General features: G+C 34.5%; 1 protein-coding gene across 2 annotated transcripts in view; it reads left to right on the plus strand.

Annotated features, from left to right (window-relative positions):
- The first annotated feature begins 5441 nt into the window (after nt 1-5441).
- The window catches only part of LOC120628721 (myosin-IIIb-like), a 56097-nt gene continuing 35893 nt past the window's right edge, over nt 5442-25645 (plus strand). For both annotated transcript variants that reach the window (XM_039897321.1, XM_039897303.1), the window contains exon 1: nt 5442-5635. The gene's annotated coding sequence lies outside the window, so the exon portion shown is untranslated. The remainder of the gene's footprint in view (nt 5636-25645) is intronic.

A 25645-nucleotide genomic window follows, 5' to 3' on the forward strand; every position in this document is an offset into this window, starting at 1 on the left:
ATGCACCTTTTTAATGGTACGTTTTTAAAGCGCTTATCATTATCATAACTGCTTCGTTGAACTAGTACTAAGCGTGCTCGACTGGGAGTCACGAGGTTGTAGGTTCGATTCGGGTCGAGTTAATAATTGTTAGGTATTTTTGTCTCAGTAAGTAACAGTTCGAAGTTAGGAAATAGGCATGGTCTTCCTCCCTTGCTTCAGACAGTAAGTTAAGCCATTATCACTTAATTATGATATCAATCATGGTGGTAATGGCAAAACTAAAACAACAAGTCTGTCTTCAAGTCTGAAGAAACCATGTTTTACCGACCCCATTTATCCAAGGTTAACTATAATAGAGATATACAGTGCCAAATCTCTTCCAGTGATCGGGTATCTTTACATTTTCCCCTTGCGAGCAAAAAGTTAGGGGAAAGGTATAAGAGAGATACCTATACTACCTATACAACTCTGGCGAGTGGCGACCCCTGCAGCCATGATGCTTTTTCCGCCACGAACTTTCTTGATAGGGTATAATTTAAGGTGCATACCCACTTATTGTAAAATTTCTACAAGTTAGCAGACCAAGTACTTTACTTTTACTCAAATCACCTATAACAACAGGTTGTACCAGCTGTCGAAGAATCAAGTAAACGGTTTCTGGTGAAACCTGTAATTATTAAGTCTAGTATTCCGTGTTAGACAGTTTTTAAACATTTTAGTATGTGGGTATGTGAATAATTATATTCTTACAATTATATTCTCGTCAGAGAATGATAATCCAAGGAAATAATGAAATTCTCTATCAATAATGTTTTAGCAAAAATTTTGTGCTCAGGTTTTTTTTGAAATGAAAGAGCGTACAAGATTTCTATTACTTTATTTAAATACCATCGAGCCTGTCCCATACCGCTTAACTAAAATTGATAAGTACCTACCTACCAACCGCGTACGTACAAAACTTGTTTAATATTAAACAAAGTTAATTTGATTGATTGATCACTATCATTTCCTCTCAGCATGAGAAAGGTTTTTGGCCCTTGTCCACGCTAGCCAAGTAGGTACGGATTGGTCGACTTCAGATGCCCTTGAAAACCTTATCGAGAACTCTCAGGCATCCAGGTTTCCTCACGATGTTTTCCTTAACCGTTGAAGCATGTCATATTTATTGCATAAATTAAAAACGCACAAAACTCCGAATAGTCAAAGTAAAAAATTACTTTATTCAAATAGGCACAAAGATAGCTATTTTGATGCTTGCATTACATAAAAAAATATGTACATCGAAGTGAGATGATGAGAAAATCTGACTCTGAACATTCATGTTTTTCAGTATCTGTGTATTATAAGTATTTGTATATATAATTTTCATAAAAATTTCATCAGTCATCTTAGTACCCATAACACAAGCTACGCTTACTTTGGGGCTTGGTGTATTGGTTGTTTTTTAATTTATTATTAAAAAAAATAAACTACATTAGTAAACATTAAACTAAAGCTTCCAAACCAGGGTTCCAAACGCTCCGTCAAAAGTTAGAGGTGCGTGCCGGGAATCAAACAAGGCCACAAAAAGTTAGCCGAAGCTCTAACCGCTAGGATATCATGCTTACAAATAAATAATGATCTGATAGAAATAGTAGTTAGCAATCAAATAACTAATGCATTATTTAAAAGTAAATATTAACGCTCGTTTCTAGAAGCTCTTACCTACGTGGTTTTGTTTTATAAAGTCCTGAGTAATATTCTGTGTTAGTTACGCGGTAAAGGACTATAATCAACGACGGCATGCAGTAAACTTTTGTACGATGGCTTAGTTTGTTTGTTTAAATAAATGTTGTGTCAGCTTACTCTAATAATTAGCAGCCAGTGAAGGGTGATGCTATTGTGTACCGAAATATTATTTGAATAGGTAACTGAAAGTTGACGGCCTAAGGTCATGCAACGTCCGGTGTTGCACGTAAAGATCAAGGTGACCGACTACAATAAAGCTAGACTCACATAGCCGCGCAATGACGCGCGATTTGTAAATTGCTGTTTCTAAAGATAAGTATTCTACAAAACTTGAATTTATAGAGCAAGAACATTTTTTGCAAATAAAACAACCTCGAAATTTTAAGTCGGTGACGTGGCTAATATAGTTGTAGAGTTCCCCTCATTTCTCCAGGATCCTGCCTGATAACGATAGACCACCTGACCTGGGCAGTATAAACAACAAATAATTGGCAAAATCGGTCTTTTAGATTCCGACGAACTGATTACCTCATCTTTTTTTAGGTCGATTAAAGGTCGAGGCAAGCATATATCTATCTACACTTTCCAACAGGTAAGATAGTTGTCAAGAGCGAGCCCATTTAAAACAATTAGTTTACGTTATTATATCATGACCAGTTCATCAAGTAATTCACTTGCGGTCTGCTATAAGGAAATGGAACTAAAAACAAAGACCCTCCAAGCTGTTCTAATGAGGTTTGAAGGGAACAATTAAACATAAGTTTATGATTGAACAGACGTTTGGTAGGTAACGTTACAAGCACAAAATAGATTGTTCTGTATTTTTAGGTTACAAGCACGCGTCTATGTACGATATTATAAACCTAGCCTAACTGTTTTTTTACCAAGGATGCATGTAAGCTCAATTAAAACAAAACTTGTAGCGATACCGGCGAATAAGAAAACTTATAATATAATTATTTGTACCAAATTATTAATTCAATAAACTAATAGATATACATAAATGTATTTGTATATGGTTTTTTTAAATCTACGATTCTTATTATTATCATAAAGAGTTTGTTTGTATGTTGGAACGCACCTATCTCTGAACCTTCATTTGCATTCGATATTCGATTGTTTATTATCCAAGGTTGATGCTACGACCTATGCTATAGTTGACGTGGCTGAAATCACGGGGCGAATCGTCATAAACACGCTGTTCGGTCGATTGCGTGGTTTTTGTGTGACAATTTGGAATGAATATTTTGATAGCAGAAGGATTTTTTTGGGGATAAACGAAACATCATTGAAATTATTAACCTATTACCGGGCCATTACAGGCAAGGCCAGCTCTTAGAATAAGAAAGACTTAGGCTTTAGAAAACCACGCTGGTGATTGGCAGAAAGCCTTTGAGAACGTTATGGATAACTCGCAGGCATGCTGGTTTCTTCAAGATGTTTTCCTTAATCGTTAGAGTTAGTGATATTTTAATTGCTTACATTAAAAACACACTAAAACTCCGAAAACTAAGAGGTGTGTGCCGGGCAACGAACTGGATCCCCCGAAAGGAAAGCCGAAACTCTAACCACTAGGCTATAATACATTTGGGACATTAATTACCATAAAAACATAATAACACGGTTTTTACAAAAGCCTTTCCCATAGTGATGGAAAAATGGTGAGTGTTTCCCATTTTGAATATGATGGAAAACGAGATGGAAATAATAAAATTTTCTTAAGTATACTTCATACTTTTTATGGTATTGTAGGTTGACAAACACAATTTTATTTCATGTATTACATGTTTAAATAAAGATGTGCTTGTTGCGGCCGTGACTAATAAATACTAACAATAAATAATTGAGTCAATTATTTAATTAATTGTGGCATCGATCGGAAACGCAAACTCAGTTGCACGTGAGCAACGGCTGATTCAATGTACCTACTTTCAAGGCTTCATAAATGGTGTTAGGCGACTTATGTATGGCTTCATCCGCTTATCTTTAAAGGTTAAAAAGTTCAATTTTAATATGGGAAAGGGCATTCTTAGATTATAATGGCGTTATTATAACACCTAACTGGTGTATAGCAGTTATAATGTAGTACATCAGGTGGGATTGCAGCCAAGGTCTAACTTGTGGAGGAATAAATAAAGTATGACGCTATTATTAACTATTCCGGTCATCCAAACTACGAGAAGGTATCTATTTTCTATACAAAAATAAATTGCTATGGTAACACATTCAACCACACAGAACACGAGTTGTAAGGTGTTGATACGAAATTGAAGACGGTAGTAAAGGAAGCCTCACCCTCCGTGCCTCCGAGAGCACGCTAGACCGTTCGTCCCAGTTACTTTTATTGAAAATTTAAGGTTAAAGCCTACCAACCCGCATTGGTGCAGCATGGTGGGTTTTTTCTCCTATTCCGTTTCTCCTTTAAAACAGGAGGCTTGTGCCCAACAGTACGGCATTAATAGTCGTAGGACGTTGATAATGATAAGCTGACTTTTCTTTTTATTATTTCATGTATCCATACCTAAAACTAATAATAGAGGTCTTTGATCTAAAACTACTTTATTAATATAAAAAAATGCGTGGCCACAGAATAAATATGGTATGGCCAGTGATTTTTATTTGCTTCTCATAACTATGGAAGCGGTAACTGAGTGAATGACTCATGTTGATTGCATATTTTATTTATGATGCAATAAATTCTGACCTTATAGGACAACTTTTCCCTAAGTTATAGCCAATCAAGCTTTAAATGATTTGCACAGTTGTTTCAGTGTTTTAATCAAATAAAAGGAATATCAATCTTACCCAAAATCTTTAAATGGTACATTGGATTGAATTGTACAAACCGTTACCGACTCTTCAGCGTTGTAAGGATAGCACTGCTAAATGCAATCCGCCATCTGAATAAATTGGGTTAGATCGATTATTAATTTGGTCGTTAGATATTTTCTCTAATCTAAATTTTAAAATGTTAAAATCGTATGCAGAAATATTTTTAATAGAAAGGTTTCTTAAAACCGTTATAATATGCGTTATATATATAACTTTTAAGTAACTAAGTCAATATATTTATCGGTAACATCATAGTATTCAAAATCATTGATTATATATGTTCCTTTATTGTGCTCTTTTCCGGCGGGTAATTTATGGGGCGGCTAATCTTACGGGCTCAGGGCGCTGAAACGTAAAATACGCCACTGCCAGGATTTCTGTTTGCCACGGTGACAATCTAATTTAGACCAGCATCCATTTTGTTTGCCAGGAAAAATGATGACATGATTATTAAAGTTTAAGCATTGGTGCAAGTTTAACTAGAATGAGTATGTCCGTGGGGTGGAGATACCAAGGATTTATATCCGTGGTATCTCCAATCTCCAAAACAAATTATTGATTCAATTCATTAATACGTTTAGTCGTACATAGTTATTAATAGACGCATTATTTAGTTTAGTTCATCAGAAATGTCTATGATAATAATATTATTTTTATAAATATTATTACTCTATTTCAATGACGTTCGCTTCTTATCACAAACTGATAGAATTGCTCAGTTAATTAGGCTGTAGCGCAAACTAACTTCTTACAAATAGCCATTTCCCACGATTCGCAATTTGGCAAGTTCTGTTGGTTATCCGTAAGTAAATAAACATAATCTTATCTGCTATGCGGCAGTTGTGGAGGGAAAGGGGGGGTGTGACGTTCCGTTAGCCATAGCCGCAGCCACAGCTGATTTCACATGTCCGTGAATTCTGCGTTCGCTCTGTCGTGCGCTCACTTTGTGCTCCGCAAGAAATGCCGGCTTCGTAAATAAGAATACGTTACTTGTTTTTTGGACTGTGCATGGGTGTATTTATTGTTCGTGTCGTTCAGTAAAATTATTAAATTCAGCTGTTGGAAGTTGAATCAAAGGTGTCCCTTTGTGTCGGTGAGTGTTTATATTTAATTATTGCGTTATTTTTCTATATTTTAAGTGACAGTTTTCCTTATGTTTTAGTTAAACATTAATGTTAGGTATCATATTTTAAATTTTGTTAAGTGCTGACTTTGTGCATTAGTTACTAAAAAGTATAGGTACTTACGGCTATGTATACGTACCCAATTTTTTTTTTATCTCAAAGTTATCTTAATATCTAGCATGTATCCGATATAATGACTATGCTATATAAGTGCATGCTTAACTAGTATAAATCCATTATCATTAAACATTTAAACTGTTTATATTTGCGAATTTAGTGTCGTGGTCTAATGTAGGCAGGTAAGATATCAAAACTTTTTAATTAGGTACTTCTATTGCATACCTTCCTAGCGACTTAGCGGTTAAACTTAGCTAGTAAATGTACCTAAACTGATCACAGGATTTTTCTCATGGAAAATGCTTGTACGTATGGCTTTAAAGAAGTAATTACCTACCACGAACAAAGTTTTCAAATAACTTCAACCTCGGTAGGTACAGGCAAAAATGTGCAGGTTCATGGAAAAACTACCAGAGCTGAAATTTTGGGAAATGTGTTATTGGTAAAAAAGTACATACACTTATAATATGAGACTGCGAAGGAAAGGTTCGAACTATTGACCAACGTGCAAAGTTCTAAAAGGTAGCTTTGCAAGTAGGTACATCTGCCTATGAAAAAAGCCGGACCCGCTCGTTCATTTGGAAAATTGCCAATTGCTACAATTCGTGACGTTGATTTTATTCTTATCAAAACCAGTCTATATAATGCAATTTTAATGTAATGCAACGATGACCTTGATCGCAGTGGTACTGTTATAAAAACTTTAGTAGGTAGGTACAGCGTACTTTTTACGCCACGTAAGTTATATTATGTACCCATTGCGTATAAATAATCGCCGTTATTGAAGCTGCACCGGAGTGCATCCACATATCTAATAATATTTTATATTGATTTTATAAATATAATTACCTAGCTTAACCCGGCCACGTTTCACTATGCCACATTCTGATATTAATTATCGAATAAGTACATCCATATCCTATCCTACTAATATTATAAATGTGAAAGTGTGGATGTTTGTTACTCAATCACGCAAAAACGGCTGAACGGACTTGGATGAAATTTGGCATGCATGTAGCCTTTGACATGGAAAAGAACATAGGCGACCTTTTATCCCCATTCCTTAAGTAGTTCTCGAGGGAAAATTGAAAATAACTCTTAGCTAGGCCGCGGTAAGACAGTTTTGAAATTGGGTATGCATGTCGCCTATGCTATGGAAAAGGACATGTACTTTCTTTACTTTCTATCTTTAAAATAGTTCCGGTGGTAGGATTAAAAATTGTTACGAGGGAAGCTTTAGACCCAATTCTCCACGCAGACGAAGTCGCGGGCAGAAGCTAGTACTTATTGGATAGAAGCTGGCGTTAGTTTGCGGAAATCCATAATATTTTATGAAAATTAAGCTTAATTTGCTATATTCCGCGAACAGCAGGAGAATCTTTATGGTGTAATTTATAATTACACCATACAGATTAATACATTATTCATACATTATTCATTGTAAAGTCGACATCTCCTGAGGATGCTCATCCTGACATTGTAAAGTCAACATCTCCTGAGGATGCTCATACTTAACACACACGGGCCACAGCCCAGGTCTCCCACCAGAACAGACCAGAGAGAGTTCTAAATTCACAAATTGCCCGTCGGGAATCGAACCCAGACCCTCCTACTTAAATTCACAGTGCTCACCGTTGCGCCAGGGACGTCGTCAACTACATTTAGCACCTTTGATCTAGGCTGTTGAATTTCTGTAGCAGCTAATTGGCATTTATCGTATTCATCAGTCTTATTAATAACCCACTGTTGGGCACGGACCGCGTTTTTTTGGGATAACTGAGACCTATCAAGCTGCACTATTGCGGTTGTTTGGCAGGCCAAGAGAAACTAAAGGATTTTAATTCTATAAATTTTAAAAATCACCTATTTCTATTGGTGTATGTTATTGTGAAAGTTATAGATTAATTTAAATGGGCAGGTACTTCAAAATAAAGGCCTCAATACAATTTTCAATCAACTGTAAATTAAAATACCATTCGAAGATGAACGATGTCTAAAATATGACTTGCCAATTAGGTGTTTGTATGGTGGTTAAGTAAACCGAACTTTTAGGGACAGTCCCGTAAATGTCACTTCGGTATAAGTCTATTTGTAGACCAATACAAGAAATTATGCTATGAATAGATGCAATCTAAGAACCTAACTTCCCCAAAACTTTAACTCATTTTAAATCTTGATGTTATTGTTATCTTATCGCAGTATCATTACGTGTGGGATCGTTATCATGACCAAACTTTCTTTATCAATATTAATATCTAACCACAGAGTAAGTAAACATAGTAGCTGTCTATCATATCTATAAATAAGAAGTAAGTAGGTAGGTAGGTAATTCAGCCAAGATGTGCTTATAATTTTTTCGGTAATTATGAATAATGGTGACCCTTTAAATAGTAAAAAAAAATATTTTATAGCAAATGGTAAATGAACAATATGCGTTATTACCTTCGTTATTACTAATAAAAAGGATATTACTCAAAGTCAGAAGGACTTCATTTGGGCATTCGCATTTCTAACTATTAACGTCCCACATTACTAAAAAAGGTGGGCATCTTACTTCTACTGGTGCTTCAATTATACGTCTATGTAATAATCCATTGCTCTGGTATCGGCGCACGCGCATTGCCCACGTGTAACACCATTAGTCTCGAAGCCGTTACAATTCAATGATCATCCAATTTTCATACAATCCATATTCCATACTAGTTCTCATTGCACAAGTTTATGTTTTGCACCAGCATTGTCAGGCTTTTCACACAATAATTTTCTAACACCAGTCTCAGTATTGTGCGATGTGACGTATTTAAGTGGCCCATTCTGAAATATTGATTTACTAAACTAGTATTTAATTAGTTACGACTTGTTCTAGTGATTAAACATTAAATAACTAAATGAAATTAATTAAAAAAGCCATTTATAAATACTTGCAACATATATTTACCTATCATAACAAATTTATTGATAGTGATATTTTTATATTGACCTGAATTTGAGGTCTTTTAATTTAATATCATCATCATAATATTCAACCCATTACCGGCCCACTACAAGGCACGGGTCTCCTCCCACAATGGGAAGGGGTTAAGGCCGTAGTCCACCACGCTGGCCCAGTGCGGATTGGTGGACTCCACACACCTTCGAGGACGTTGTGGAGAACTCTCAGGCATGCAGGATTCCTCACGATGTTTTCCTTCACCGTTGAAGTTATATTTTAGATACCTTAAAAAGAACATAACTTTGAAAAGTTGGAGGTGCATGCTGAAATTCGAAATCCCAGAAAGTGAAGTCGAAGTCCTACCCAATGGGCTACCACCGATTCACGTAATATATTGTAATGTAATTTATCTTATAATAGATAATTCATCTGTTTTCCTTTTTGCCTTTTAAGATTTATAAATTACGAAAAATTCATTCAAATCGGTCTAGCCGTCTAGGAGGAGTTCAGTGACATACACACGAACACAAGAAATATATATATAAAGATGAAATATACTAAAATAGCATATAATCGCCGTTAGGTTTGGTAATATAGAGAATTAGCAAAACAATTTTCACGGACTTGTGCTTAAAAATCCGACGCTTTAAATATCCGACATAACAGTTGTATGATTATGTTTTTATGTTTACGGTAAGTCAGTTCATAAGTAAACCGTACTTAAATGCATTGTTTCAATGTAAAAGTTTGTTTACATGAATGCGACAAATAAACATAATCGGTTCGCGGGTGACGCGCACTAAACTCTTCCGGATCTAATTGCATAAAGACATTGCAGATTCAGAGACGGCCGGATGTTTTATTATGGTTAGAAATATTGCCGAACATGTTTTTTTTATAATAAGACGCCATAAACATTTAATTATTATTTCAATGATGCAGCGTAAGTAATAGAGCACACTTTTTCTATTAAAATAAAATAGTTTATATTGGAAAGAAACAAATTGGCAGAAATTAAAAAAAAGGAAGTTGTGTGCGTGTGTGTGTATGTGTGTGTGTGTGTGTATGTGTATGTGTATGTGTATATGTATGTGTCTGTTTGAGTGTGTGGGAGATTATAGGATATTATATTTACTGCCATCCTACTTATGGGGCTTTAAGCGCCAGTTGTGAGCGAACTGGCGCTTAAGAAAGTTATGTTCTTATATAGTTCACATACTTAATTCTGAATAAAGAAAACTTACTTTATACCTATATTTTAGGATTAGGTATAATAATTTGCAGTAGTTATATAATAAAAGGTATGTTTTAAAGAGCCGCAATTTTAAATGTTTCGTTAAATTTTATGCACAACATAATATTAAGTCATCATATAGCCATGCTATTGTTGTCCACTAAGCAATAAAGCAATAAATCTATCTGATTTATATTGTGCAAGTCCAAACACACAAACATATTTACATTTATAATTTTAAATAGCAAAATATATACTTGATTACATTTTCCCCAAACAAGCTGGAACCGGCTAGAAGAGATCGCTTCAGCGATAAGACCGCCTTTGAACGCCCCATTTTCTATTATGTTTCTTCAGTATTATATGAGTTTACTTTGTATAAAATGTGTGTGTGCAATAAAGTATTCAAACAAACAAACAAGCTTGTTGACTAGAATATTACGCTAAGTAGGTTGTTATAGTAACAATAAGAAGTCATCCCGACTTTTTTTTGACATAATACATAAAAGAATTGTAAACTAGGGTGTAATGGCTGCATACAACGGTGTCTAATTTAAATATAGTATCTATTCAAATACATATTTACTAAATTAGATTTAATGTCTTTAGTGTACAGAAACCCTTTGTAGAAAACATTTAATTTCAATTAGTTACGTATTTCTTGCGGTGCTTTTAATCCGCGCATTGGACTCGGTCGCGTGAAATGGCTGATCCGCCATCGATACTTCACGGCAGTTGTCAATCAGAGCGAATGACTGATGCGCCTATACAATAGCACGATATCGATAATCGACCTCGATATTCAGAAAGACGCGGAGATTTCACTACACCAAAATTTGCATAATCCTCCTTTGGAAATAGAACCAAAATTACGAAATAACATACACCAGATGTTACGAAAATAAACTATAACGTAACGCAACAAGGTTTATTGTCTGATAATTGGGTGTAATGTTATAATTTGTATACTAAATTACGAACAATTAGCGCTGATTTAATGAAGTCAAAACATGACACTTGCGTTTTTTTATAGAGCACTAACGCTTTATTTACTTTTTGTTCAGCTGCTTGGGCATATTTTGAATTTTGAATTTAGAACTTCAACTCAAATACAATCAAATACTTCCCGTTTAAAATAACAAAGTGGGTAAGTATCACGCAAATTATGTTTTTAGAGGCTAGCCGACATTTAAGAGCTAATAAATTAAAATATAATTTCTCTAGAATTTTTGGGTTCTTCTAGCGATTTGTATTTTATGATTAGCCAGTTCGACCATGGATCACGCACGGTGGTTCCGTGTATTACAACAGGCGTAAACCTTGCGATCGTTGCTGCCAAACGTCACTTTTGTATAATTATGATATTTACGCCCGTGGCAAGCCTGTTGGGCAAAAGTGAGTTTTATGAAATGAAATTGATGCAGTTCAACTCGTGTCTTAGAGTTCCCGTTTTAAACCGTTTCTCCGCGTTATTATTACCAATATGACTTCATAAGTGATAACACCTTGGTGAGCCTAAGCTAAAAATCCCACAGTGGGGCATTATGCGAAAGAAAATTATCCAGTTGCAACTAAAAATATATTGTCTCAGTATCAAATACAACGAGATGATTCATTATTAGGTACGTGCCACCATAACGGGCATGCACTCCCAAGTCGTGAACACGAATGTATTCTTCTGATATTAAGGCTAATGTTTGTTCTTATACGACATGTTCTACATGTGAAATAGATACACAGATAATGATCCATCTTTTGTCATGATTACAGGTTTTAGTTACGTTGCTTTAACTTAACTGGCGTACCTATGTATTGTAACAGTATCTATATATGTAAAGGTGCAAATAAATATATCATTTTGAAATAGCTGCGTATTTCAGGATCATAACATTACGCAAACACACGTTACAAACTGTTTTTTCGGTGCTAGTCTTAGGAATGGCTTTATTGATTTTGATGGGATTTTCGCAGGTAGAGGAATTGGCCAGAATAAGTTATTTTACTTATAATAACAATGTATTTTAGACGCATAGTTTAACAGATACTAAACAGTTTGCAGAAAAATTACAAATGAGATCCTAAGTCACGGGAAAAGAAAAATATATAGAAATAGCGGGATTTCTATTTGATAGTTAATGAATTCATAATATAACTGAAATCGGCTAAATCGTTACGCATGTTGTTTCTCTGTTTAAAATTGGGTCACATCTAAGGGTACAACAATAGATAATCTCATATGCGTTGACAGATTCTTAGATATAAATTTCGCTAATTGATGTTTTGTGCGTTTGAGTGTTAATTAATGTTGTAATATTTTTTGTGATGTGCAATTAAAAACTTATTACGGTTTTCTAATCATCCTCAGTTTTTGTGCATTGTAAAGAAACTAACGGCGCAGAGTCAATGGCCATGTTATAGATATATCTATAAAAATCTTTTATTTATCGCTTTCACGATGAATCGGATGGCATTAGTAGATCGATGAGACGTAAACGCCGCAGTTCCGTCATGGTTTCTAATTTACGGAAACGACCTATAGCCCCTTTTGTTGGAAACTAGTTCAGGCAATCGACTAGGGCCCTAATAGCTATGTTACGGGTTGACACCGATATTTTAGCTAATAGTTAGGTCGTTTACGAGCTGTTAGACGATGTTCCTGTCTATTTTTTATTTATTGCTGATAAAGTTTGTTTTCATGTTCTTTTGTTGCTTTCTGGTTTTTAGGTGATCCAAATCTGCACTTTGCCCTTAACTAATGATAGATTCTAGACTAATGATAGAACAGAAAATCTGATCAGAACACGTCTGATCCAGAAAACAGATTTTAACCGTCCTTATGCTAGATAAATCGACTGAGAACTATTGTTTTACAACTCTTTGGTGTTGAATTTTGTCTACAATTAGACTTAATAAGAAATCATACATTCCTTGGGATTAATTAAAAAATATATAAAAACAGTGTAAGTTTCCGAGTTTAAAGAATTAGTGTTAAATTGGTTTTTGACACTAGCAAATAGCAAAACAGTGAAATTATCAATATGAAAATTTAGTTTTACCGTGGCTGATTTGGTACGGACAAATACTATTGTGCTTACTATTGTTTTGAATCGATCTTAAAATGCTGATCAGAATTTTATAACCGGCAACAGCACTGACAACAGCAGCAAGGTTCTTGAGTGATGATGCCGGACTTTCGTTCCAATAATAACCAAGTAGATAATATTTCTTACAAGTGCAGGCAAAACATAATCATAACTAAATAAACAACACTTACATAACTTTTTCAGTGTGAAGCATTTTGTAAGTTAAGAAAAAAAAATATTAGCTTTTTCTAATGCTGTGTACCTAAATGTGGTGAATGGTGGTAGAAAGATTTAAACACCGAATTTAAATTATTGAGAAGTTAAACTTTCAGATATTCCTCATTTGGTTGAACAAGGAACGTTAGGAATTAGCACCACTGATTGAATACAGAAAGCATTAAAATGGTAACAAAGTTCGGAACAAAAAATATTAACTGTACTTTAAAGTAGAGTACTAAGCTATTGTACTCAGTGGGATGGGAGTGAACAAGATAATAAGTTTCTAAGAACACTCTGACCTCTTCGGTAAGTCACCTAAATATTTAATAATAGTTTTTATGTTTAGTAATTCATGTCGGAGAATATCGGATCATTGAGAAACAATAGCAATAGCTGTCTTTGAATATGTGTCGCCATTTTAACCTTTTGAACTATTGCAATAACTTAACTCATGTCTAAGACCATGGACTGATTTTGAATAAGTAAAAAAAAATTCGCGTGTGCTTGAAATTTGCTGCGCTTTTTTTTTAAGGAAGACTTACGTGCATCTCGAAATTCGAAATGGCTGGATTCTTTTTTGATTTATAATCAATACTGGAATGAAAATTAAGAAAAACTCGAAGGAAGAGCCGAAAAATTTAAAATATCTATCGTTCTGAATTGGTTGGTTTCGGATTACTTTCGATCGATGGTATTCTCGCTGTGTTACGAAGTTCGCGGTGTTTACTCGAGGATGTGAAATAAAATAAATGATAACTTCCTTGGCGCAGTGGTGAGCGCTGTCGTATTATAATATATATAGTGGAAGGTCCCGTGCTCTACTCCCGGTGTGGTTCATTTAAGAATTTATAATCTTCAATGATCTAATTCCTAAAAGGAATATTTTTAAAAAGTAACAAAAGTGCATATGTACATAGAAAGTAGCAAATTGTAAGTACTAATAGGTCTACACCTACCTATTCTCAAACACTGAATTAATAAAATATGTATTAATGCGTCGGTGTGTAGGCATAGTTGATTCTATAACCTTCAGGCCAACCCAAATAAATCATGAGCTATGAATTTGCATGAACACAGATAAAACGATAAATGAATGAATAAACGAGTTGTATAGTTTTTTAACACTACACGGTTGAGTGGTATACATGCACCAAATACTGTATAGAACAATAAATATGTGGAGACCCAACTACCTACATCTAGTGCGGGCACAGTACAAGCGAATGTGATTGTCATTGACGCATTTTCCCTGAGGCTGTGTGAACCCCAGCTAACAATAGGGTTTTATTCATTGTACTAAGTGATTTTGCTTTGAGATTTGCATCGCTGTATAGTGTGTATTGGTTTCTAAACGATGTACTCGTTGCATTTAAAACTTAACTACGGAGTAAAAGTCAAAGCCAAAACTTTATTTATTCAAATATACCTTAGCATGTTTCAACATGGTCACTAACTATGGCCTCATAAGAAGGCTCAGATTCACTCAGCGGGCGATGGAGAGAGCTACGCTCGGAGTGATCATGATGATCAAATAAGAAATGAGGAGATCCGTAGAAGAACCAGAGTTACGATATAGCTAAACGAGTCGCGAAGCTGAAGTGGGGCACAACTATGAGGCACATAGTTAGGAGAAAGGATGGACGTTGGGGTTCCAAGGTGCTTTAATGGCAGCTCCAAAGTAGTAAGCCCAGCGTTGGTCGACCCCCGACGAGGTGAACAGACGACATTAAGCGCGTCGCAGGTAACCTCTGGCATATCCAAGCAGCACATAACCGTGGAATTTGGAACTCCATACAAAAGACCTATAATATAAGTCTAGCAGTGGACGTTTATCGGTTAATATGATGATGATGATGATGACCTTAGCATAGAAAAAACTTTCGATGCGGAGATTTTTTTCATTGCAGTGAAATTGTTTTTTTCATTCCACTGTAAGTTAGCCTCCTGCTCCTGCTAAGCTGCTTGCTAAGCTCTTGGTAAGTGGTGATGCAGTCTAAGATGAATGAATGAATTAATGAATACACTTTTATTGTACACCAAAGAAAAAAAGTAGTTACAGAGATATAAATACATATCAAGAGAGTACAATTTGGTGGCCTTATCGCTACATAGCGGTCTAAGATGAATGAATACACTTTTATTGTACACCAAAGAAAAAAAGTAGTTACAGAGATATAAATACATATCAAGAGAGTACAATTTGGTGGCCTTATCGCTACATAGCGATTTCCTCCAGGAAACCAATGGCGTAAAAGAAAAAAAACATAGAAAAGAGGAAGGAGGTTCAATAAATGATATTTTAAATTATACAAATATATTAATAAAATATATATGGTAACGGTAACGGTAGCCCGTTACCTGTTAGCCGCGAGTATGGCAGTTCAATGCAGAAACGCTCCATGCAAATTGTATTTTATACATTTCGTCGGTAGTTATACTGCTTAGTTTCTAGTTTCTACGATTACTAGAAATTAACAAAGTTCAATCTGAAGTAGATATTAAAAAGTATTGGCGATTCAAATTTCAAGTTAAAGAGTGAAAGTAGGATATGCCCTACAGGATTAACAAGTCAGTGAAAGTTTTTATTGTCGCCCATTCATTACCTCGAGGTAATAACGGCTATATTTCCCTACGGTGGTTTGTATAGATAGGTAATGCATATTAGCATTAGTGTTTTTTCCAAATAGAAAGTCTTAAAACGTTATATTTATCAGCGGCTATCCAAAATGAAATTAGCTATCAAGTTTTTTATAGTATCTTAAGTTATTGTGCAACCAAATTTATTCGTTTTATGAAGTAATAGGTGGATTGACGAGAATATTTTAAATGAACAGAAACTAAGATAACTTAATATGACCTCCTTTGTTTTAATCTATTATTATTTTGCTTTGAAATATTTGAATACTATTGTTGTATTTCAATAAACCTTTAATTGGAGGAAAAACACATGATCAACTTGTCAGTACGAACTAGACAGATACCAGCCGATAGTATTTTTCAACCAACATATAATATTACATGTTATTATCCATATAGTCTCATTTTTGTTAAAATCTCAGTTCAGGTTAACCCTTTTTGCAATTTATCTGAATAATTAATTGATTATGTCTGATAGAATTGGTAGAGTTAACCAGTGCCCTTATTGTCTCCCTTAATCGCTTAACGGCACGTCTTTGTTGAAGACCAGTCCAGAAATCAGAATTCATAAATCTTCCAATGTCCCTCGCTGGCGTTCGAACCTAGTACCTCCCAGTTATACCACAGCGCTCACCATTGTCAGAGGGAGGTCGTCAAAAACTCGTATATCCACATCGGATATGTAGGTAAACATTCTAAATACCACGAGTACCTACAATTTAAAGCACAGCCAGAATACTAACTTTCTAAGACACTGATCCACCAAATTTATTAAACTGGACTTTTAAAGACTATATAGTTCTCTTTTAATGCATTCCAAAGTTAACCTGTAATCCCGAAGCTTTGTCCACAATAAAAGTGTTATCAGACGTTATTTATTAGCCGGTTTTGAAATTTGAGTCTAATTATTAAAGTGTTGACAACAAAATACAGCGAAGTGAAAGAGTCTACGAGTATAACGCTATACTAGTCCTAAACTTGTTGGTGCCAAACTGTTAAATTATTCATGAGGTCTTACGAGTAAACATTTGCCTAATAGGTTATATATTCACATCTATTTATTCTAATTATTGAGCTATTTATATCATACGTAACACCTCGTTAGTGAGCTCGAAATATTACGGAAAAATCGTCATCACAGCCTTATTAATACAACAGCCGCTCATAAGATGTGGCTGGGATTATTTATTTAACTATTTGTACTCTTTATTTGCCACTACAAGTTAAAGGAATAGAATAAGTCTAGATTAACAAAGGCAGAAGCAGAGTACAAAAGGCGGCCTTACCGCTTAGTAGCGATCTCTGTCAGGCAACCTTTAAGCATTAGGAAAACAGACTGCAGGCGGATTGTCGTACTTTTTCACATATGCGTATGGTATATAGTGTTTTATATTGTATATGGGTCCTGTTGCCCGATTAATAAGATAGATGGAATAAGTTACCTTAGATCAAACCTCGATTTTCCAATGCCGCTTGGCTGGCTTAGTTAACAAAGCGAACTACGTCTTTCATCATCAGTGTTCTTAACCTATTAACTTCCTACTGCTACGGCGAAGCACAGGCTATCTCATGAGAGAGACTGTTTTATATCATAATCACCTACGCTGCTCCAATGCAGGTCAAGCGTGCTCTCCGAATTTCCTAAGTCCAGGCTCCTATGACAAACTGGTTCCTGATTTCGGACAAGAATTTATTGATTTGTGCTGACAACTAGGCCACAGTCACGGAAAAATTAAAATCTTTTGCTAATTCACGAATTAGATGTGAATACGAATACTACTGATATCGAAACATTGCAATCTTTAACAAAATTAACATTTGTTCATATTTCATATATATGTTATCGGTGTTGAAATGCTATTGAAATACTAAATTGATTATTCATGGATTCGTATGTTGATAATATCTTATTGACACAAATTAACATTGCAACAGTGCAGTTAATTAAATTATAAATTTTACAATGGGTTTGCTTAGCTAGGTAAGTATATTATTTTCACTTACTATGCTTTAAAGTGAATAAAAAATGTCGTTTAAATCTGAAATTATTAAATAGATACATCTAGTTGTATTTTGTCTAGGAACGAGAACGAAAATATATATTAACACTAGGGTGAATTTGAATGACCTTTTGCATAGATGCTCAATACAAACAATTCGATCTTGGATTGCCATGAATTATTTTATATTCGTAGGTATAAAGTTAGACTGTCGAATCAATGAGGACCTGAAAGTGACCGGTTTAATACAAAAATAATGCAACATTTTTAGCTCACCAAAAATTATCTACTCTTTACTTTCATAATTTTAAACATTGAGTTCTATTATGCAACCTAAGCAGGTAACTGAACGCTCTCCTCATTTAAATCGTTAAGATTATATTATGGACCCCAAACACAATTATTTGAATTAGCTGCCTAACAAATGAAACCATACGTTGCTTTAGCTGATTACAGTTTTCTTACGAAACCGCATCTTAGGGATGCCATTCGTTAATAATTTTTTTCAGTCTTTTCTTTATTCCACAACAAGTTAGCCCTTGCTGCAATTTCAGCTACTGGTAAGCAAAGATGCAGTCAACGATGCAAATGGGCTAACGTGTAAGGGGAATGGAAGTTTTACTGAACCCCTGATGGGTTTTTAATGTCAGGCAGGTCTTTCTCGTTAGGGTGGTAACTAACCATGGCCGAAGCCTCACACCAGACAACACAACCAACGTATTTAATGCATTTAAATCATTTAATTATTAAATAATTACTTAATTTTTAAATTAATTAATATACTACGGCATACATCGCCATCTAGCCCCAAAGCAAGCGTAGCTTTTTAATGTGTACTAAGATGATTGATGAATATTTTTATGAATAATATCCATTTATAATTTTAATATACAGATAAACACTCAGACACTGAAATACCACATGTTCATCACACGAATATTTTCCAGTGGTGGGAATCGAACCCACAGCTTTGGACTCAGAAAGCAGGGTCGCTGCTCACTGCGCTTATCGGCCGTCCAAGTTATTATTTTATAAGTGTAAAGAATTAACAAGGTTTTATCGCAGCGTTGCATGAAATGTCCCACAAGCTAATCAAGTCATTTGTGAGGTGTCAATTATATCTCTTTATCATGAGATGCACAAACATTTCATTTTATCTAACTATTCACAATAATGTTATTATCACATGCAAAATATCAGCGATAAGCAGGTAATTTTAAATACGGTGTTTTTAGTTAAAATTTTGTTTCCGGGCCAAGTAAGTTTATAGTATTTTTTATACTGCATAAAACAATTTCATTCGTATACTTAAATGGTAGTTGTATAATCACTTTTACTAATCTACTTTAGTGATAAGGCCGCCTTTGCACCTACCTACCTATGTGCTATTTCTGTTTTCCTTGTAGTATTATTTTGTGTTTGCAATTAAGTTTTACTAAGTATGTTCTATGTTAAATTATACGTATACACGAAATACCTGACTTAAAAAATTAAGAGCTTAACACATTAAGAGTTGATCCTTTGTCAATAACAAGATTGTGGTGTGGTCGAAATATGATCTCATTAAAATGATACCTAAGTCAAGGTCTAGCCTTCACGAGTCTTACATGAGAAGGTGACGGTCAGGGATTAAAGCAGCACGTTTCATACAGACGTGACGTTGTGCGTAATAAAGAAACCTTTCAACTGTAACACGTTGACAATGGTAGGTAAATAGTTATACCTATATTGCAAAACTTTGGCCTTACACTTGATGGGCTTTCATTTATCAAACTATCGATTATTTCGCCAGGGCTGAGGCCAGAGAATGAGCTAGATACTCTGTACGCACGTTTCGCTTTGACACCGGAGCATCCTGAGAAAATGTTGACTTTACAATGAACAACTGGCCGATTGGCGCAGTGGGTAGCCACCCTGCTATCTGAGTGTTTTTGAGTGTGAGGGCTGTGGGTTCGTTTCACACAACTTGAAAATGCTTGTCTGTTGAATTTTTTTCCAGTGTCTGGGTATTTATTTGTATACTAGCGAACCCTCGCGACTTCGTCTGCGTAGGAATCAATCAAAAAGCTAGAATAGGTCTGATACTAACATAATAATCATCGTGGCTAGCTTACCCTCTATTATTTTACGCGGTATACCGTTTTAGTAAGTTGTCATTACTTTAATTGATGCACACATATTTACATCCATTCATATATCCATCCTCACAAACTTTAAAATTTATAATATTAGTAGGATGGTACGCAAGCATTCGATCGTTGTCCCATATGCCTTACGACTTGCTGTTATTTATGAAGAGTTATGTCCTTTATCTCCGGCAATATTTATCACTTTCAAATAAAAAAAGAGTTTTTAAAATCGGTTCAAATTTAACGGAGCTATGAAGTAAAATTGATAAAAATTGTATCCCATTTCCCGGAGCAAACTTATTATTTATCGGGCTAAAAAATATCAACTACACCTATACCAAATTCTATTTAAATCCGTTCAGTAGTTTTCACGTGATGATGGACAGACCGACAAAAATTATATAAAAATCTGTTTTGGACTCAGTATCGATTATAAAGCATCCTCCGGTCATAATTTTCAAAATATAAAAAAATGTACAGAAATCTTCCAATTACAGTTTTATTATAAGTATAGATTACAAATTGAACCGTGCCGATTTGCCTGGTACAACTATTTTTATAAGTTAGTGTTTATAACAGAGACCGATTTAGTTACCTACACTATATGCACAAGTATTTATCTGGTTTCATATAGTTATGTTACCTCAGAGTAGATTATGTCTTTATAGATATTAATAAAAACCTAGCCTAACCTACTTTCAAAAAACCATAAAACTTTTATGCGGGAATTAATGTTACATAAACCTTTCGATTAAATTTATCAAAAGCTTGTTTGAATTAAGTCAGTTTACTAATTTGATATGCGTTATTAAATTAATTTACAATCCATTAATTATTTGATTAAGAAAAATTTGATGTTATTCAATAAACGAGTTGTGATTTGAGGTTAATATTTGATTTGATATTTGAATGTATTGTATAAACTCAAAAGCTACGAGTAAGAGTTGAATTATAAGCGTGCGCGGAATAAGTCAAACATGGTAGTGATGAAAAAATTATATACCTACTCGTACATAAGGGACGATACGTAGGACGGGAGCGGTCTATGAGTAATGCGGCAACTTATAGTATTGATTGAGAACAATGGATAATGATGATCATAATAGATCCGATGCTGTTGACGTGCCTCTGGGACTTTAGCTTCCCCATGATAATGAAGATGAGATATAAAGATGACTTACCTAATAGTCCGACGTTCTTTTTTTCAACCCTCGACGCAAAAACAACGGGGTTTTATAGGTTTAACAGGCCAGGCCTGTGTGTGTGTGCGTGTGTGTGCGTGTTTGTGTGTGTGTCCATCGGTCCAAGATGGCCGCCACAATATGGCGGATTACATATTTTTACACAACTCCCTAAATAAACGGCAGGAGGTTTTTAAATTTTCAGTTGTATCTATATTATTATCACTTCTATATATTACAGGCGTTGTTGTACCTACTTATTGACAGTAGCTTCGTCTTTGCCCTGGAGATATCTCCAAATTAATCTATTACGAAGACGATATAGGGATATCCCTGATGCTATTCTAGATGGGAAGGTGCTCTAAAACTTTTGTTTAGCGGCGTTAATCATTATCATTGAACTACGAGTATGTATTATATATAATAGCTCACCAACAAACCGCTTACGTATCCCTCCGAATAATAAATTCAATTAATGATGCGTTTCATAGACGGTTTTCCGTCAATTCAGTGAATGCTATTGTATGAATAAAGCAGTTTCATTGAAGCGCAGTTCCACAATGTTGCACAATGAATCCGGCGAACAAAACGCTGGGCATTAGCTATCGCAATAAAACGTGTACTAATTGCTCTGACATTTACGAACTAGCAAACTCTAGTGGTTTTGTTTACCACAGTTTTACAATAAAGATGAGCAGTTAAAAGTAATACATGACTTATGGCTCCGACATGGAACATAATTCTAGGGCCTTATCGAAAAACTTTTCAATAAGCGGGCTATATATAGAGATATGCTCGGATTGTAGGTACGTTGTACGTAAAAATATATAATACAGAAATGCGAAGCTCCGTAGAAAAAATAAGGTTTAAATATTAAAGTTCAAATTTTGATTAGATTTATATGCAATTTATGCAAGGATAGATAGAACACTTGAAATGTTTGACTGTGTCTGTACGTTGGTTCAGCCTAATCTTCGGAACGGCTTAACAGGTTTTAACGGTAATTTCACAGGCATTTTCGTAACAGTAATTTTAATGTCTCTCAAGGAAAAAATATTTTCCTAGATAAGTTTGTTTGCTTTATTTAAAAGGAAATGGGACGACATAATATATAATGTGCGCAGAAAGTAACGGTAAACGACTTTTTCTAAATAAAAATACAAGAAAAAATTGTGATATTCCTCCAAGCGGACCTAGTTGGCACAACGTAATAGAGTCAAATATTAATCGCTCAAACAAAGATATCAGTGAGTTTGCATTCACTAGCGGAACGAAAGTAAGGCCATCTGACACCCACGTTATTCAACCTTGTCGTCTCAGGTCGTCTCAGACCATTTTTTTTAACAAGATCAAAATTCATTTATCTCAAGTGAACAAACTTTATAAGCACTTCATAACGTCGAGTTTGTCTGTTTGTTTAATGGTTTTCATGATCTGATTTTGTGCTTATGGGGTGACATGGATTATTGTTACGCAGGTAAGTACCCGCTGTTATAGAGATCCAGTTTTCCTTTTTTAGTGTCTGGCTGTTTATATGTATGTTACTCCTTTAAGTATTTATGTAAATTATTCATGAAAAATATTGATCAGTCATCTTAGTACCCATAACACAAGCTACGCTTACTTTGGGGCTAGTTTGTGTATTGTCGTAGGATATAATATAGTCTTAAGGTCCATAGCTTACCAAAAGCATCCTTCCTCACAGAATGGGAATTTCAGGTAATCTATCCGTTATTGAGGCCAGTTCATTGTACAAAAGATTCGTCTTCACGGTTCAAACGTTATATTCGATTATTGATATTGTTTTACTTCGAGGCTAATGTATATTGCACAATGACGTTACGTAGATCCATAGGTTCAAATTGCAAACGCTAGGAACGAAGTAGGTAAATGGCAGGTATTTTTTCATCGGTTAGTTATTATGGTTTGTATTAGCATATAACCGTTTTGTACGTATCTTTTTTATTGTTCAGGTGTCCAGGTTAATGTGTTTATGTATATTAGTAAAAAAGTACGTTGCCAAAGTTACTTCCGTACGGTAGAAAAGTATTTTAAATTATAAGTTATATTTAATATTAAGTAGTACTACTTCGGTTGCTCTAGATTAAAGTACAAAAACGGATACGACTTAAAAATTTTAAAATAATCTTAATATATATAAATCTCCTGTCACGATGTTTGTCCTCAATGGACTCCTAAACTACTTAACCGATTTTAAATTAAATTGGCACACCGTGAGCAGTCTGGTCCAACTTAAGAGATAGGATAGCTTAGATCTTTAATTATAGTCGCAATTTTATTTTATTGCAAATTATTTGTCTATAATTAATTGACAGTCACATGTTATATATATACTACTATACTCATTTAAGGCTTAGCGATACTGAATACTTTAAAAAAAATATCAAACGCAGACGAAGTCGCGGGCAATAGCTAGTTTGTTTATAAAAATGCCACTCGTGGAAATGGTTAATACTAAGTTTAGTTCAAATTTAGGGTTTAAGATCATATATTCGCACAGACCCACGAAACTGGGCAAACAATGTAATTATATAGATACATAGAGTCTATATAATTATAAATATAGTTTGCAAAGTTGTGCAGTCTAAATAATATAGTCTAAAGACTTTATTTAGAATGAAGTATTTAGGCTGCGTAAATTTTTTTAAATAGTTTCTTTTAAATACAGCGGAACCTCAGCGGAACCTCAGCTATAGCTGTGCAGAATGTTTTAAAGATCAGTTTAGCTGAATAAGAAGAGAGGGCATTTATTTCCGAGATGCTTTTGCCGGCATAAAACATGTCAAAATGCTACTCTACTATGCAACTTGGTGCTAAATTTAGTCAAGTGGTTAAGCTATACATAGGTACTAAATATAAATAAAAATACAAGCACTTTCGCATTTGTAATATGAGTTTTTATGCATGTAATCAATGACCTATAAAATTCCATCAGTTAAGGCCTGACCGGAGAGTCCATAATCACCACGCCAGTATCAGTATCAACATGTATACGTATATATACGTATCGATGGTAGCAGTAGTACAGAGGTTACCCTTAGTCGCCTTGTACGAAACCTACAGGATGAGAAGGTGACAACGGCCGTACGGCCGACACCACACGTACGACATGGATGTGTGTAAAGACCATTTTTTGTGTAAATATCTTTATTTTTAGACTATTTTTACTTTAGCTATTTAGGTATGGCACTAAGTATAAAACTTTTTGATCGACATATTTATATCTTATTGTATATACCAGCAATGAAGATAAAACTTTTGTTTTGAAGAAAATATATTGTTTTTAGCGATCTATGAAATATTGGTAAAGCATTATTTTCTGAACACCGTGTTACACTTTATTGCTCACTTGTCCAGAAACGTTTTACTCGCGCAATAATATATGTATCAAGTGCATTTTTATAACAGTATATTTGTTTTCATTGCAGAATACTCATATAGTACCGTTGTAACTTATAATCGATTTACCAGCAGTCATATTAGTACATTTTATCACTATGAAATAGATAATTATCTTTTTTTCTGCACCTTAAAAAAGCCTGTCTGCACGCTGTACACTTAAATAGTAAAAGAGAGTCAAAATTTTCATTGTTCACATTCAGTATTTCTGCTGCCGCTACAACTAATAATATAAAAAACCGTAAGCAATTTTCAAAATAGGTGTAAATTAAAAACCATTAAGGATATAAAAAAACGAAGTTTTAGTCAGCATAATTTTACTTACATTATACAATTTAAGTAAATATATACAATTTCTGCATTCGACGGCCGAATGGCGCAGTGGGCAGCGATCCTTTATTCTGAGTCAAAGGCCGTGGGTTCGATACCAACAACTGGAAAATGTTGGTGTGATGAACATGAATGTTTTTCAATGTCTGGGTACTTATCTTTATATTATAAGTATTTATGTATGTATTATTCCAAAAAATATTCTTCAGTCATCTTATTACCCATTACACAAGCTATGCTTGGTAGTAGATGTCTGTATTGTCGTAGTATATTTATATACGTACATGCTAAGACGGTCATATTATAAAATCATATATAGGTATGTACATTTTTTTCATATTGCTATATTCCTTTCAATTAATCTACAAAAGTATTTAAAAAGTACGCAGTGTTATATCTTGCACGAAAGTACGGATCCCTTTGTGTGCAACTCATACTTGACGGGTTTTTTATTTAGCGAAATTTAAAAAAAAAATTTTTTAATACGCTGGAATTCAATTAAAGAAATTTGCTATGGATTTAATAATCGCAAACACATTTAAGTAGTGTTCTTGCAAAAACAGTAAATGTGAGGCCAAATCTACAATAATAATATTCTCAAAATCATATTTAAAATATTGGTCTAAACATTGTGAATCTTCAAAACATTGCGTACTTTATTCCTCCCTGCCAAGAAACGAACCTAGAATATACCACC

This window comes from Pararge aegeria, chromosome 2 (assembly GCF_905163445.1).
Source record: "Pararge aegeria chromosome 2, ilParAegt1.1, whole genome shotgun sequence".
In the NCBI taxonomy this organism is placed as follows: Eukaryota; Metazoa; Arthropoda; class Insecta; order Lepidoptera; family Nymphalidae; genus Pararge; species Pararge aegeria.